The 14,309-nt window shown below is 40.9% G+C and overlaps 1 protein-coding gene across 1 annotated transcript in view; it reads right to left on the bottom strand.

Annotated features, from left to right (window-relative positions):
* The window catches only part of LOC311228905 (MAM domain-containing glycosylphosphatidylinositol anchor protein 2), a gene marked incomplete at its 5' end in the record, with an annotated part of 580,884 nt that overhangs the window by 227,696 nt on the left and 338,879 nt on the right, over positions 1-14,309 (bottom strand). The gene's annotated exons all lie outside the window — the stretch shown is intronic.

Here is a 14,309-nt window from a genome sequence, read left to right as displayed (position 1 = left end):
TGGCAATGAGCCAACTACGGTTAACCTTGCACTGCATAAAGATGGCTCACAATCCCGAAACACAAGTTGGCAGTGCCATCAATACACATGCATTTGCTCTACCATTTAGGCTACCAATGAACATGAAATTACTGCATGCACATGACAAGCAGAATATACTCCAATTGGATGATTACATAATGGTAACATGATGTAAACAGTTACGTTTTTTTTTTAAACCTACATACACTCCATTGCATTAAAACAATTAGCCCACTTACTAATTCATGCAACAACAGAAACACAATGAACAATTACCAACACAGCAAAAGACCCCCCCCCCCCCCCCCCCCCCCCCCCCCCCCACATCAGCAAAGTCAACAGCCCACCGGTCATTCCAACCTCGACTACACAGTGTAACTCATCTGCTGAGACCATGACAACTCAAGACAAATATTACAGTCAAGCAGAAAGCAGACCAGGTGAATTCAGGACAGCCGGATACAAGGCTGGGGTCCTCCACAGAGAATAAGGAGATCGTTCTAAATGTTGTAACCCCATAGCCCTATTTCCTACTTACCAATGATGTTGTCGATCCATGCTGTTCCTTACTGTATACTAGCTCCAGCTAGTTAGCCACAAACCAATGCAAAGTCAAAGTGTCACGCTCCTGTCCGTACAAGCTGACTGAGGCTCACTGAAATAAGTACATTCAGTCAGCCTGTACATATTCACTTAAAGGGCAAGTTCAAAATTATTTCCTACTTACCAGTGATTTTGTCGATTGGTAGAGTCCTTTCTCAGCACGATCCATTTACATTTACACTGGAAGGACTCTACACGTCAACAACATTGTTACGTGTGGGTGTGTGTTGTACCCTGATCAGGTGTTCCCAGTGTGATGTGTAATGTCTAGTTGTAGTTCCCTGTCCTAGTCTTGTAGTTCCTTATCGTTTCCCTCCCATGTGTACCCATTTGTAATCAGCCCAGGTGTGTCTTGTCTCGTCATTCCCTCGTGTATAACTGTTCTGTCCTCCCCTGTGTCTGATGCTGATCCTGTTTGTGCAGTCCTGTGTTTTGTTTGTCGTTATTTTATGTTATTCCTTTTTTATTACGAAACCCATGGTAATTATAATTAAATATCTTTTTTGGTTACTTTGGCTACCGTTTCATAATAATGTTAGATTGACAAGACGACGAGCACTCCTTTAGTCAATGGTAACGTAATAAACATCATCGATAGTAAATAGTTCTGAACTCACCCTTTAAGAAAAAGAAGAGGAAGCAGGTGAAAAAAGGATGACTAGTGGATCTACAGTACACTGTGTTTATCAACCTCACTACTTTTCTTTGCAATACTATACTTAATGGATTTGCTTAATTTATTAACCTTAATAAATATTAATTTCCTTCCGACTGAGAGAAGCTGTGCGTGCCTCGCGCCGGGAGTTCAAGCGGGTTACTGATCAAGAGAATCGTCGGGAGAGGACATCCCCCCCCCCCCCCCCCCCCCCTCCACCCCCAAACCCCCATGAAGAAAGAGGTGACTTTCCTTCCTTATACGTATTCTAATCAAATAGGCTTGAGGCTGAAACAAACCCGGACACACAGCGTAACAGATAAGACACACAGAGACTATGCTCGTCACTATGCTATTCACAGTAGGCATGTGCCGGTATCGGTATGACATTTTCAAGTCATACAAGTTCATGATTTTACACTGCAACGTTTTCAAACCACGGTAAACCGTGAAACCGGTAACCGGCCCATGCCTAATTCACATCACTTTAACGATTGACCTATCTCAAATCTCACCCTCTTTTCTTGATCCAATCACAACTGTCGCTTCCCTCGGAAGAGGGATGTGTGATTGGAGGAGCAAGAAAAAAGGGTGGGGTTTGATATAGGTCAATTGATTCGTTAGGGATGTGAGACTAAATGATGCAGGGCAATGTGAGTATACTTAAGTATGACAGCGGATATTGAAATTAAACATATTTAGTTTACAAGACATTAGGATACATATTCTTAGTATTGGGTCTATCGTTGTCTCCTCCTCATTATCTACATATCCCCTTCACGTTTGAAGTGAATTTAATAGATATATAATACTATGGACACCGTGTCGGCTGAGAGGTGAGGGAGGGGTGTGAATCAGATGAAAAACACTTATATCTTTCTTGTTTGGATACGAGAGTGTCTGTTGGGAATACTGATTGGTGCGGGATGTAACGTAAATGGACAGCCTCTATAATAACTATGCTCAACAAATTCCCAACGGATTCCCAACTGGACCTTTCCCCTTTGGAGAAGGATAGTAATGTTAATCCTATAAGGGCCTAGGCATTTTATTTCCGGGGCATTATTGATTTGATTTAATTTTATTATGAGAGATCTCAGGCGACTACAGTACAATAGGGTTGCAGGCCTTATTGTTTGATGAGCGTATTATACACCTCCTAAATGGTCCCCAGTTGGTGAATTGAATGGTCGAGTGATAGTTAAATCTGTTTAGTAGTTGGACAATTTAAGTTTGGACATTCCTAATTGTTGAGAATAGACCTAGTTATTAGTAAGTGATTGAATATGTGTTTTGAGATCCTTTTCATATTGTTTGTCTTTTAACAAAAACAATCCTAATCACTTTAACCTATTTTTTTTATTGTTGATCTTATTCCCCCTCCTTTTTCCTCCGATTTTTCTCCCATCCCAATGTTAGTCGTTATGCCAATTCCCAATCCCCTTCCTGGTCGCTGCACACTTACTCCCCACAGTCGGTCTGGGAGAGTGGAGGCTATCACGTGCTTCCTCCAACACACGTCCAGCCAATCAACCGCTTCTTTTCACCTGGCAGCGCGTACTTTCACTGAGAGGGCGTAGCGTGTGGAAGGATCACACTATCCCACTTAGATCCTATCTGCGCTTAGCAGGCGCCCCGACCGAACTGTAGGAGTCACTGTTTACAACGACCCGGACCTATATCTAGAGTTGAAGATACTATGTTTATGTGTCTATGTAAATGCCTACAAAACGTTTAATGATTCCTGTAAAACGAATTACAGCCTATACTGGAGGTGTACAGTAGCTTTGTAAGTGGGGGCACTGTGCCATTTGAGTCTATTATTGATTATTCAATTTGTACTGTACTTGTGCTGTATAATGACAATGCATTTGAATCTAATTTAATCTAATCTAATCAAATGATCTTTGTTGGTTCCACACATTGTCTAATCGCACAGACAGGTATCCTTACAGTACATGTGACCCAGGTGTTACCTGGGTTCTATTCTTGGGCCTTTAAGGGGTGTGTGAGAGGTCCCAAATGCGTATATGTGCAGGGCTGGACTGGGACAAAAAATCTGCCCCGGCATTTTTGGCCCAGACCGGCCCACCACCCATCCTTGCGGTCCCCTTAAATATGTGTACCTTCTGTACTATTCCCCAAAACCATTACAAAGCTGGGTAGTAAGTGTAATGGACAAGTGGACCAGTGTACTCACTCGCTCTTGGCTGAATCTTGTTTTGGGTGGTGATATAAAAACACCTGCATCATACTGTAGCAGGCTCAGGACGGGCAAAGTAGTCTACAGCCTGTTCCTCCCTGTCTCTCTCCTCCACAACCTGGATTGACCAGTCATAAGGAGAGAGAGATATGATTACAATTAACTGGTACATTCAGGTCCAGAATTGTTGGAATTTCCTGACAAAGATGTGCAGAACACTGTGCAAAACACTGTACAATTTAAATACCATACTGGTAATGAGCAAATAGTTGTTTATTCAATGAATGCATGGAGATGTTCCATCGTATTTAACTTGATACTAACTACTCAGTTCATACAGATTTCAGGTATCCAAATATCAATCATGAATATTGCATAAGGTTTACACAGTTAATAGATCACATTTTTGTTGTATATTCATGTTCAGAGAGGAGTAATAGTTAGATCTTTGTATGTGATTTATATGGCAATTAAATCAATGGTGTGCTTGTTTGTTTGGTGTGCCTCCCACGTGAAGGTATGCTCAATGGACAGCACAGCAGCAAAACAACTATTGGTGTAGGTGGAGAGCTACCACAGATAGTAATAACAGTAAGTAATCCATACCATATATATCCTACCTGGCTGAAAATAAACTGTTCTGCCTGTTGTGAATGTGTTTTTCCCTGTAGGCTAATACATAAGTAGGCAATGCCATACATTTGTGCAGTTGCAGTTGAGCTACAGGTGTTGTATATTATACAGTCTTTTTGTGCATCTTTATCAAGGGAACCCTTGTCCTAATGATTTTAATAATATTATGATGATACAATATGGACCTAGGCCACTCACAGCAACGTGGGCTTAGCCAACGCGATGCTGACAAAATAACGAATATAGCTATATATTATATAATAATAGCTAGTTAACGTTAGAATAGACAGCCGGAGTTGCGACTGCATTAGGGAATTATGCTAGCAAAAAAATAAAAAATTCCAATAGCTTATGCTGCGCTATTTGACAGTGACTGACTGAGAGACCACCAGCAGTAGTTGACGGTCTCACTTTATGATAGTGTTACGAGTGGAGTATGTTATCATATTATTATCAACATTAATTGAATTAATTATCATCGTCATCATGGCATGGCAAACACACTAACTCCCTGCGAGTCCCTATTAATCATGAAGGTACTACTCAATTCAATTCAATTCAAAGGGACTTTATTGACATGGGAAACATACGTGTACATTGCCAAAGCCAAACAATACTACGCCCTGCTTACCGCTACACTCTCCTCCCCCTGCTCACTCTGTCCCTCAGCCCTGTCATGCTCACACGCCTGCTGTGAGGGGCATCTGATCTGACATGAGAAACAGAGAGGTCTGTCTGAGAGAGGGGGTGGTAAGAGATGTGATTGGGCCAGCCCAGTGTGAGTATAGAAAATTAACCAATGGGCCGCTGTCTCTGCTTTATGGGCCGGTCGTTTTAATTTTTTTATAAATCAAAAAGGTGCGTCGGTCCACCGGGAAAATGTCCGGTATGCCAGATTACCAGTCCAGCCGTGGATATGTGTCTGTGTGACTGTACAGTGTGTGAAACAATAATAAAATCAAACAGTGTGGTGCCTCCACCGGCAGAGCTACTCTTGTGTGTGCAGAAGTCCATAGGAGTGTCGGCAGGTCAAACCAATAAGCCACGTTTTCACCTTGTCAGCCTATTTCATGAAAACCACAAATGTAGCATTAATGTAATTCCATCACACAGCGACATTTAAGCAAAATCACCCTGCTTGGTATTGCGCTTTGTGTACTTTTTATTTTTTTGGTCTGATGTGTGGGTTGGAGTTTAGCAACTTATTATAGTGTGAATTTCTCCAGACCTGAGCCTGAGGTGTGGCCAGCAGTAACAACCACTTCCCTATGTCCACTGAAATCCAATCCACAATTCAGACAAAAACAAACTGTAAACAAAGCGCACATTGTCATCTTTTGCCTAGAGGTCGCCGTTTCACGACTGAAGATAGAATTAGACGATCACAGTTCATTTCAGGCATTTAGTGAGCTCAGGTCACACTCGTACGCATAGCAAATAAATTACCAAGGCACCATAGAATCAGTACATTTTTATAGCAACAGCAATACATCCCCAGATCTGGTTTATCTTTCCATTCTAAACATATCTAGAAGATGACAGTCTGATGGAAATGTTGTATTCAGGTTGTATACTATATTTTAAGATGTTCAAGATGTGTTTACTGCATATGCTGAGAGTGAAAACTGCTGATAACCTTTTGAAGTGTTCTTTCCTTCAACTAAATGCCATACTTAAAACTCAAAGTTGAAACTCGTTCAAGGTTTTGTTCCCAATTAACTGGGGAAATAAGTAATCTCAGCCTGGCTTATCTGCCAGGTGCAAGGCACCTCTGGACAAATGAGTCCTTCTCGCAACCAGCGAAAAAAGATAACAGTAAATTGGGATGTTTCTGCAGAGACATAATCAGCGTGGAGGCTACCTGTGTCATATTCAGCTAACCTTGCTGCTGGATTAGCAGCAGGCTTAGTGAGAACAGACAATTCGACGGGTCAGATTAATAGTTGGCCTGACAGGAAGCTGAGAGAATATAAGATGCACATAATATTTATGTGTTGCTGAATGAATGCAAAAAACTACCAACCAGGAGATGTGTTTGTTAAAGATGAGCATAGCCTATTATAAGCCACTCTTTGAGTCTATATAATGAGTATGTGACTGATTATCTTTTGTTCTAATGCAATTATTTCTGTACGTTGGATCCATATTGCAAATATTATTATACATATATAAATATTATTATTAAAAGCTGTAAATATCGTGTGGAAAAACTTACTTTTTCAGTGCTTGTGCATGTTCATTTGGGTCCCTGATGGGCCTGACTGTGAAATAAGACAACCCCATGAGATTTTGCAGCCAGCCCATATTAAAAAACTGTGCCTTTAAATGAGTAGTTTGGACTTTATGTGATGTCATTGCAATGCGTGTCCTTGACTCGTGTGTGCATGTGAAAAACACATGTTATCTATTCTACCTAAAATATGTTTCTGACATTTTTGCCAGTAAGTTTGATATGATATACATGTAGCTGGATCTTAAGTCATATTTGATCTGCAACGCCTAGTTTGACAGTTTGATCTGAATTTCGTTTGACAGTACAGGCTCAATCAGCATTGCTAGATGTACAATAATTATCGTATTTGTACAATCAAGGCGGCTCGTTACAGACACAGAAACAGCCCATTGAGAACATGACTGAAATGTTTTTTTCAACAAATACATGTTTAGAAACCACAGAGGCCTGTTTCAGGACATCTCCCTCAACTTTGATACCTGTCATGTATCCCACCATAAAAAACCTCTTGAGTAATTTTTTATTCCTCCCTCTCATTTAATGCACATATAAAAAATGTCACCAAAATTGCATTCTTCCATCTTCGTAATATCGCAAAAATTCGCCCCATTTGAACTCTGGCTGATGCTGAAACCCTGATTCATGCTTTTGTCTCATCACGTCTGGACTACTGTAATGCACTTTTTTCAGGCCTACCTAATTCAAGCATCAAAAATCTTCAACTCGTGCAAAATGCGGCTACACGGATACTAACTAGAACTAGAAAATTTGATCACATCACACCAGTTTTGTCCGCCCTACACTGGCTTCCTATCCAAGCCCGATCTGACTTTAAAGTGCTACTCCTCACCTACAAAATTTTAAATGGGCTTGCACCGCTCTATCCGATCTCATCTCCCGATACTCGCCCGCTCGTGCTCTGCGCTCACAAAATGTGGGGCTTCTATCGATCCCTAGGGTTAAAAAGAAATCCGCCGGCCACAGAGCCTTTGTCTACCGCGCTCCCTACCTGTGGAACAAATTACCTGCCGTCATCAGGGGCGCCTGCTCTGTCGAAGCTTTTAAATCCCTGCTTAAGACTCAACTTTTCTCTCTCTCCTTCAACCTACCCTGATCTCACCTGGTCGGGGACTGACCTTTAGATTAATCTTTCTAGTTTAGTTAGGGTACAGGGTACTACAGGGTACTACAGGGTACTACATGGCTCTACATGGTACTACATGGTACTACATGGTACTACAGGGTACTACAGGGCACTACAGGGTACTACAGGGTACTACATGGTACTACAGGGTACGTACTACATGGCACTACATGGTACTACATGGTACTACATGGCACTACAGGGTACTACATGTCTGCTCTTTTGCAGCACCACAAACATGGGAACTCTCTAACTCTTCCCCGGAGGTCTCGTAGTGGTGACCGGAGTCCCGGACGTCCCGCGATGATGTCGGGGAGTTCGCAACCCTCTCTGCGCCGCCCCCTATCTCCCTGTCTCCGGCTGTCCCTGAGCAATGACCGGAGTGTTGAATGTCCCGTGACTAAGACGGGGGGGACGTGACCCTCTTTGCGCCGCCCCTGTGCCTCAAATAGATCCGCTATCAGCTCTATCTTTAATCTTTCAAAATGTTCAGTTGCTATCGCTATTAGCTCTATCTTTAATTTTTCAAAATGTTCAGTTGCTATTGCATGCACTCATCTGTGTTTCACTACACACATGAGTGCATGCTTACCAACTGTCCGTCTGCAACACTACTATCACCAACATCTAAGAAGGGAGATCCCCCCTTGAATGGCCCTTCTAAGGTTTCTCTCCTCCACACTGCCTGTGGAGCTTTTTTCCCTATTGTTAGGTTTTAGTGAGTTTTTCCTTACCTTCGCATGGGGTATGTCTGGGAGTGCTTGCATTCTTTCATTTATTTGCATTCATCTAAAAATGTTTGGACCTTATGGTGTTCTTGTTCTGTTCTTGACTTATTGTTATGTTTTCTTCTTGACTTGTTTAAAGAAGACCTGTACGGCCCATGGGGACATTAACGTGTGTTGTCGGGCCTTATAAATAAATTTGATTTTATTTTATTTAGGGGACCTCAAAGACATATTTAACCCCTTAAGCCCGATCGGCCTGATTTCACATCATAAATACATCAATACAGTCCGTATTAATTAATGTTGCATTTCTTTTTCAAATGTAGCCAAGAGTAAATACCCTAACCCTATCAAAACAGCAGTCAAAGTGTATATTCACAGCACTATGTTTGTTTACCAATGTTTTTATGTGTTATACGGAAATATGACCTCATAAAAATCTCAGGAGATTTTTCTTGTCCATCTCAGGAGACCCAGGGCTTTTGATGGACGGCAAAATTTCATAAAACTACACTACCCAGTTCACACCAGCCGCTGTCAAAGCTGCAGCCGGCTGACGTGGAAAATAAATATTGATGTTATTTTCGTGATGATATCTCGAAACAAATAACAAACCTGAACGTTATTGCCATAAAATACAACATATATTGTTTCTTTCTTGTGAAAATGGCGGAGCTATGGACATTATAAAAAAGTAACTGTACTTACAGTAGATTTCATGCACAGTCTATGCTGCCCTGGTGGTACTAAATTCAGATCTAACTCTGCCATTGGAAAGAGATTTGGCCCATAGATGTATGACTTGGCCATAATAAGGTCATTTATAGGCCTGATATTCTATATTCATATGTCAAATAGCATGTGTCCGGATGGCAAAATTCAGTCCTGTATTTACAAAAAAACCTGTAAATCATCTGCCCTTAATTCATTTTCTTAGATTCTTAGTACACTTGATCTCAAGAAGGTGCTGAATAATAATTTATATTCTCCTTTGGTTCATTACAATTTACTCAAGCCTAGTAACATACACAATATCTCTGACACTGGGAATACATTCCCTGAGGTCCATAGATATCCCTAGATACCAAGAACATGCAAATGGACCCTGTAGAAGTGGAGCAATCTTCCATTTACTTGGGTATGTATTTTTAGGCAAATATTCTGAAAATATGATTTTCTGACAATATGGCTAGTGCTTAACAGGTTAACCGGCTGACTACAGGACTACAGTATCTGACCTTTAGAGTGTATTTTTGCAGTTTTAGGCTCACATCTTATTAGACAAAATATTTAATGTCTACAACAATATTAGCTTAATGATGATGTTACCTTAACCCTGTAAAGCCCAAATATAGAAACACAATAGCAATTTTTTTTTACCTTACATATGTTGTTAATTAAAGGGTTTTCAAAATGTTTACATTTTTGTAAGTTTTGATAATGATGTTCACCTAGAGATAGATTAACAGGTTAGACTAGGTTGCACCAGTACCATAAATACAGTTGTTACAAACATGACTTCATGACCCTATGACCTATGGACGTTCACATAAATATAGAGGGATTATAAAATCATACTATACAGATTCTAGCTTTAAATTATTATTTTTACATTGTAAGGAAAGACAGAATAACCAGCATTCCAAAGTCAGAAGAAACCGTTGCTTTTCTCATGCAAAGAGCAGCTGTTGCTAATATTGTGTATAGCTACTCAGTCTATAATAGTTTGTTTATAGTTGTGATCATAGAAGTATGATATAACAATCTGATTATTTAACATAGGTAATTAACTTTACCTATGCTTTTTGTGTTGGAACTAACCATTTATATGGTTTCCTCTTCAGAGAGGACTGTGCAGATAAACTACCTGAAATAATTCTACATCTTATTAAGAATTTATCTCAGAGATGTTCCCAGTAGAGTTTCAAATCAGCAGCTAAATTAATTTCAGTCGGAGCCATAGGATGGCAACTATCAAATTATCCAGCTACAGTCCAACAAAGCCAGTACTATCTCATCTTGGCATCTCCTCACACACACACGCACATACACACGGACACGCACACACACACACGCACACAGACTAAACACACATTTAACATGCAGGCTAATGAGAAGATTAATCTGGCAATGTCTGCCAGACACTTCTAGACCCCCCTCACTCACTATGTTTCCTCCATATCTCTCTCTCTCTCTCTCTCTCTCTCTCTCTCTCTCGCTCCCTCCAACAACTTAATTACAAATGGGGACCCAAATGAAGACAGATTACGTTACACCGTAACACTTGAAAATTTTGTCTCTTCTCGTCATTCTTCTCTCTCCCTCCGCCATTACATTCCGGTCGCCTTGTGCTTCATTAACCCGTTCACTACCACACTACAGACAGTTAACCGGGAGGACGAGCTGGTGAATAAGCATGAGCCCTGCCACCACTGGAAGCCCCCAGAAGACAGGAGAACTTGGCTGGTCAATGCGCTGTAATTGTAAATATTAGTGCCGTTTAGCTAAAAAGGGGATTCAAAAAATATCCTGAAAGCTTTGTGTTTTTGGGAACGGGACGACCAGATAACTCCAAAGCGCTCTGGGTTGGAGACACTTCAGACTCAGTCTCCATCTAGCTACTTCTCCCGGCATGAAACCCCTGGAAGACCTGAGGCATAATCTCCTCTAAATGCTTTTATTAAGAGTCTAATTGCTGTTCGGGTTTCCTCCCTTCAGGAGCGGAGGCGGCGTAACTAAAGCAGGGCTTAGTTGCCCCAAAACAGACTGTTGGCGAGAGAGAGAGAGAGAGCGAGCGAGAGAGAGAGAGAGAGAGAGAGATAGAGAGATAGAGATGCTTACAGTAGTATTCTGTATTATGGGTATTCTGTAAACACGTGAACTGCCATTCTTTAAGCCCTTTATATAATAATAATACTAATAAGGCAAATATTATACCGTGTTCCTTTAATAATTTAATGACTGCATTGGGATGGCATTGTTTACGGGCAGTCACATTAGCAAGATAGGGGTAGAGAAGAAGAAAAATGGGCATAAATAATACCAAAACAAAGGTGGTGAGAACAGAGAAGAAGAAAGATCACAATGGTGGTGGGATCCATGAGAAATAGCTGGAATGAAACTCAAGTTAAAGTGAATAAGGTTTATAGTTGCAAAGAATAGTGCAAGAGATTTATATTAAAAGGTGGGTCTCTGATCGAATACCTTCTCTTGGAGTAGGAGCGTCTCTCATATCACTGTAAGCCTTAAGATAATTTGAGGTTGGGAATATACAGCAAGGTACATTATCTAGCTGCATGTATGGTATTCATTAACTTCAGGTCTACACCATGACCACTGTAAACCCTAAAGCCCAAATTAATTCATAATAACATCATATTTCTTGCTTTTCTGAAGCAAGATGAAGACTAGAGCCATATGAAATCCGTTTTATTTTTTTCCAAATTCCATTTGATTTTTTACCAAATTCCGTTTTTTCCGTTTTAATATTTCAAAATTCTGTATTTTGCTTTGTACACGTATTCTACCAACAGAAATAGTGTCTAATAAGTGGGAATGAATAAATGTCCACAATTTTATAAGATATAACAGTCCATTTAATAGGGCTGTCTTAAATACTTCGAAGCTTCGTTCGATGGGCATGGGATTCGAATATGAAAATAAAATTAGATTATATAAAAAATAAAAAATAAAGATATTTCTTTTTATTTTTGTGCAAAATCAACTCTGCCTCTTTGTTAACTACAACAAGCAATGCTGTTTGTTATTTAAGATGAGGTCGGACTCGGCACTGACAGATTTGTGTTCATTGTGCTGCTTTTATAAAGCCTCAAATGACGGCTTACACTATTTCATGAAAGCAAAGTGTTTTGTTTGTCTAAGATTTTAAAAGGTTTAAACTTTACAGCACTGACAACGTTGAACAAAGTGCTGTACAAGTCCCACAACATTATAATTTTTTTTTATTTTTTTTATTATTTACAGTATTCCATTTTTATTGCTCAATTCCGCGATTCCGTCCGCGATTCCGTGAACGCGGATTTCATATGGCTCTAATGAAGACAGAAGCGCAGGCCAATATTCTGATGCACGAACCAACGTGTGTTTCACAAAAGTGATGGGAGCAATTGTAACAGGGGTGATGTAATATTCACATTATTAGGTAGGCTACCTAAAGGTATTATTACCATGAGATATTGGATATGCATGGAATGTTACCTCCCTGTGGCATTAACAATAGTATAATGAACATATTACATTTGCTCCATTATGTGTCACAATAGCAGCTGTACTGACAGTTCTCACCAGCACATATGACAGTTCTGGGAAAGTTGTGTTGGAGATAATTTACAGACCGCCATTTTCTGCATGATTTCAGAAAGTTCATACCCAGTTTTGGTGCAGTGGAGTGGGATCAATCAGTTGAGCGGTTATGGAAGCCTTCATCCTCTACGTCATTATTTATTTGACACAGGCGTTTCCATCTCCTATTTATTGCATGTCTTTCCAGCTTTTCTAATGTGATACTTAGAAACAAGTATAAAAATACTTGGCTGGAAACACAGCTACTCTGTCACTAAGAGATGACACTCAGAGCCGGTTTTCGGCGTGGAATGTCAACTAAAATCAGCCCCATCAAACCATTGCGTAGCAACATAAATAGCAAACACCACACACAGAGACACACACACACGCACACACACACACATGACATTCAGTACAAGTATATCAATTCCAACGACACAAATTGGTCTATGCCTATGCAACACTTTCACAAGATTTCACACCCTGACATCTTACAGCAAGCGTGGCTCACATCTAAGCCTTAAAGTAAATCTTTCATGTAATATGATCACCGTAAAGTCAGATATTTCTGTGTTATTTGCCTCAGTCAGACAGCAGTCTTTTTACACATTAAAGAGAGGGTGTTTATGCAACGGCATTTCCCGGGCTCTCCAAAAGAAAAGGCTGCAATACTTAAAAGATAATGAGGAAACAAACTCGGTATAGGTGCCGATTGCTGATTGATCCCTCTGTTTTATAGCATATGGGATTATCAAAGGATTACCTTACACTAATTATGCACGAAGGTCGACAAGCAGCTTTCATGTTCAAGTGTGTGTGTGTGTGTGTGTGTGTGTCTGTGTGTGTGTGTGTGTGTGTGTTGTGTGTGTGTCCATGTGCATGTGTGTGAATGTACAATACGAGAGACACTGCTGCTAAGGACACAGAGGGAGAAAAACTGACTGGATCTCGACAGATATCCCCATCTCAAGCCAAAAGACACAAAGTCACAGCCACATAACAAAACATACAAACATCCCCCTCCCCCTCTCTTATCAGTACCAAACACACTACAGTAAATCCAAAGCAAGGGCAGACATTTCCCGTCCCTGAAGGGGGGAGGTTGTCACTGTCCCATGGGAGCGCCTCCACTTGGAACAGCTGGGATGAGTGAGTGGCAGTAAACATTCCTGAGTGGAGATTCCCAATGGTGGCGTCTCTGAGGCGTGGAATCGATCTTGTCACATTTCTTGGGTGAAAGGGGGGCGGCGGTGATGAGTGATGGATAATGTGTGGTGTCACCAGAGCATTTACCACATGCTGGCCAACCTATTGATTGACCCTGCATTGTTAATCACACAATAAGACCCCCCGTTCCTAGAGCTCTCTTCTCCTCTCCTCTCCTCTCCTCTCCTCTCCTCTCCTCTCCTCTCCTCTCTTCTCTTCTCCTCTCCTCTCCTCTCCTCACCTCTACTCACTTCTCCTCTCTTCTCCTCTCCTCTCCTCTCCTCTCCTCACCTCTACTGACTTCTCCTCTACTGACTTCTCCTCTACTCTCCTCTCCTCTCCTCTCCTCTCATCTCCTCTACTCACACACTGGGCCTCCTGCTCCAGGTTTAGTCTCCTGATAAACATCCCCTACTGGTATTATAGTCTGACCGGTATTATAGTCTGACTTTGTTGTTTCTGGCTTTGGGTAAATACAGGCTACATCACTTTTTTCTGTTCAAATCCAGACCTAGCTGCCCACCAGATCAGAAGATTAGTTTACGTGAATAATGTTTAAAGTGTGGATTTTCCCTTGA

The sequence above is a fragment of the Notolepis coatsorum genome, assembly GCF_963971535.1.
Source record: "Notolepis coatsorum genome assembly, chromosome: 5".
NCBI lineage: Eukaryota > Metazoa > Chordata > Actinopteri > Aulopiformes > Paralepididae > Notolepis > Notolepis coatsorum.
The sequence above is the reverse complement of the archived record's forward strand: the minus strand, read 5'-3'. Positions and strand labels throughout refer to the sequence as shown.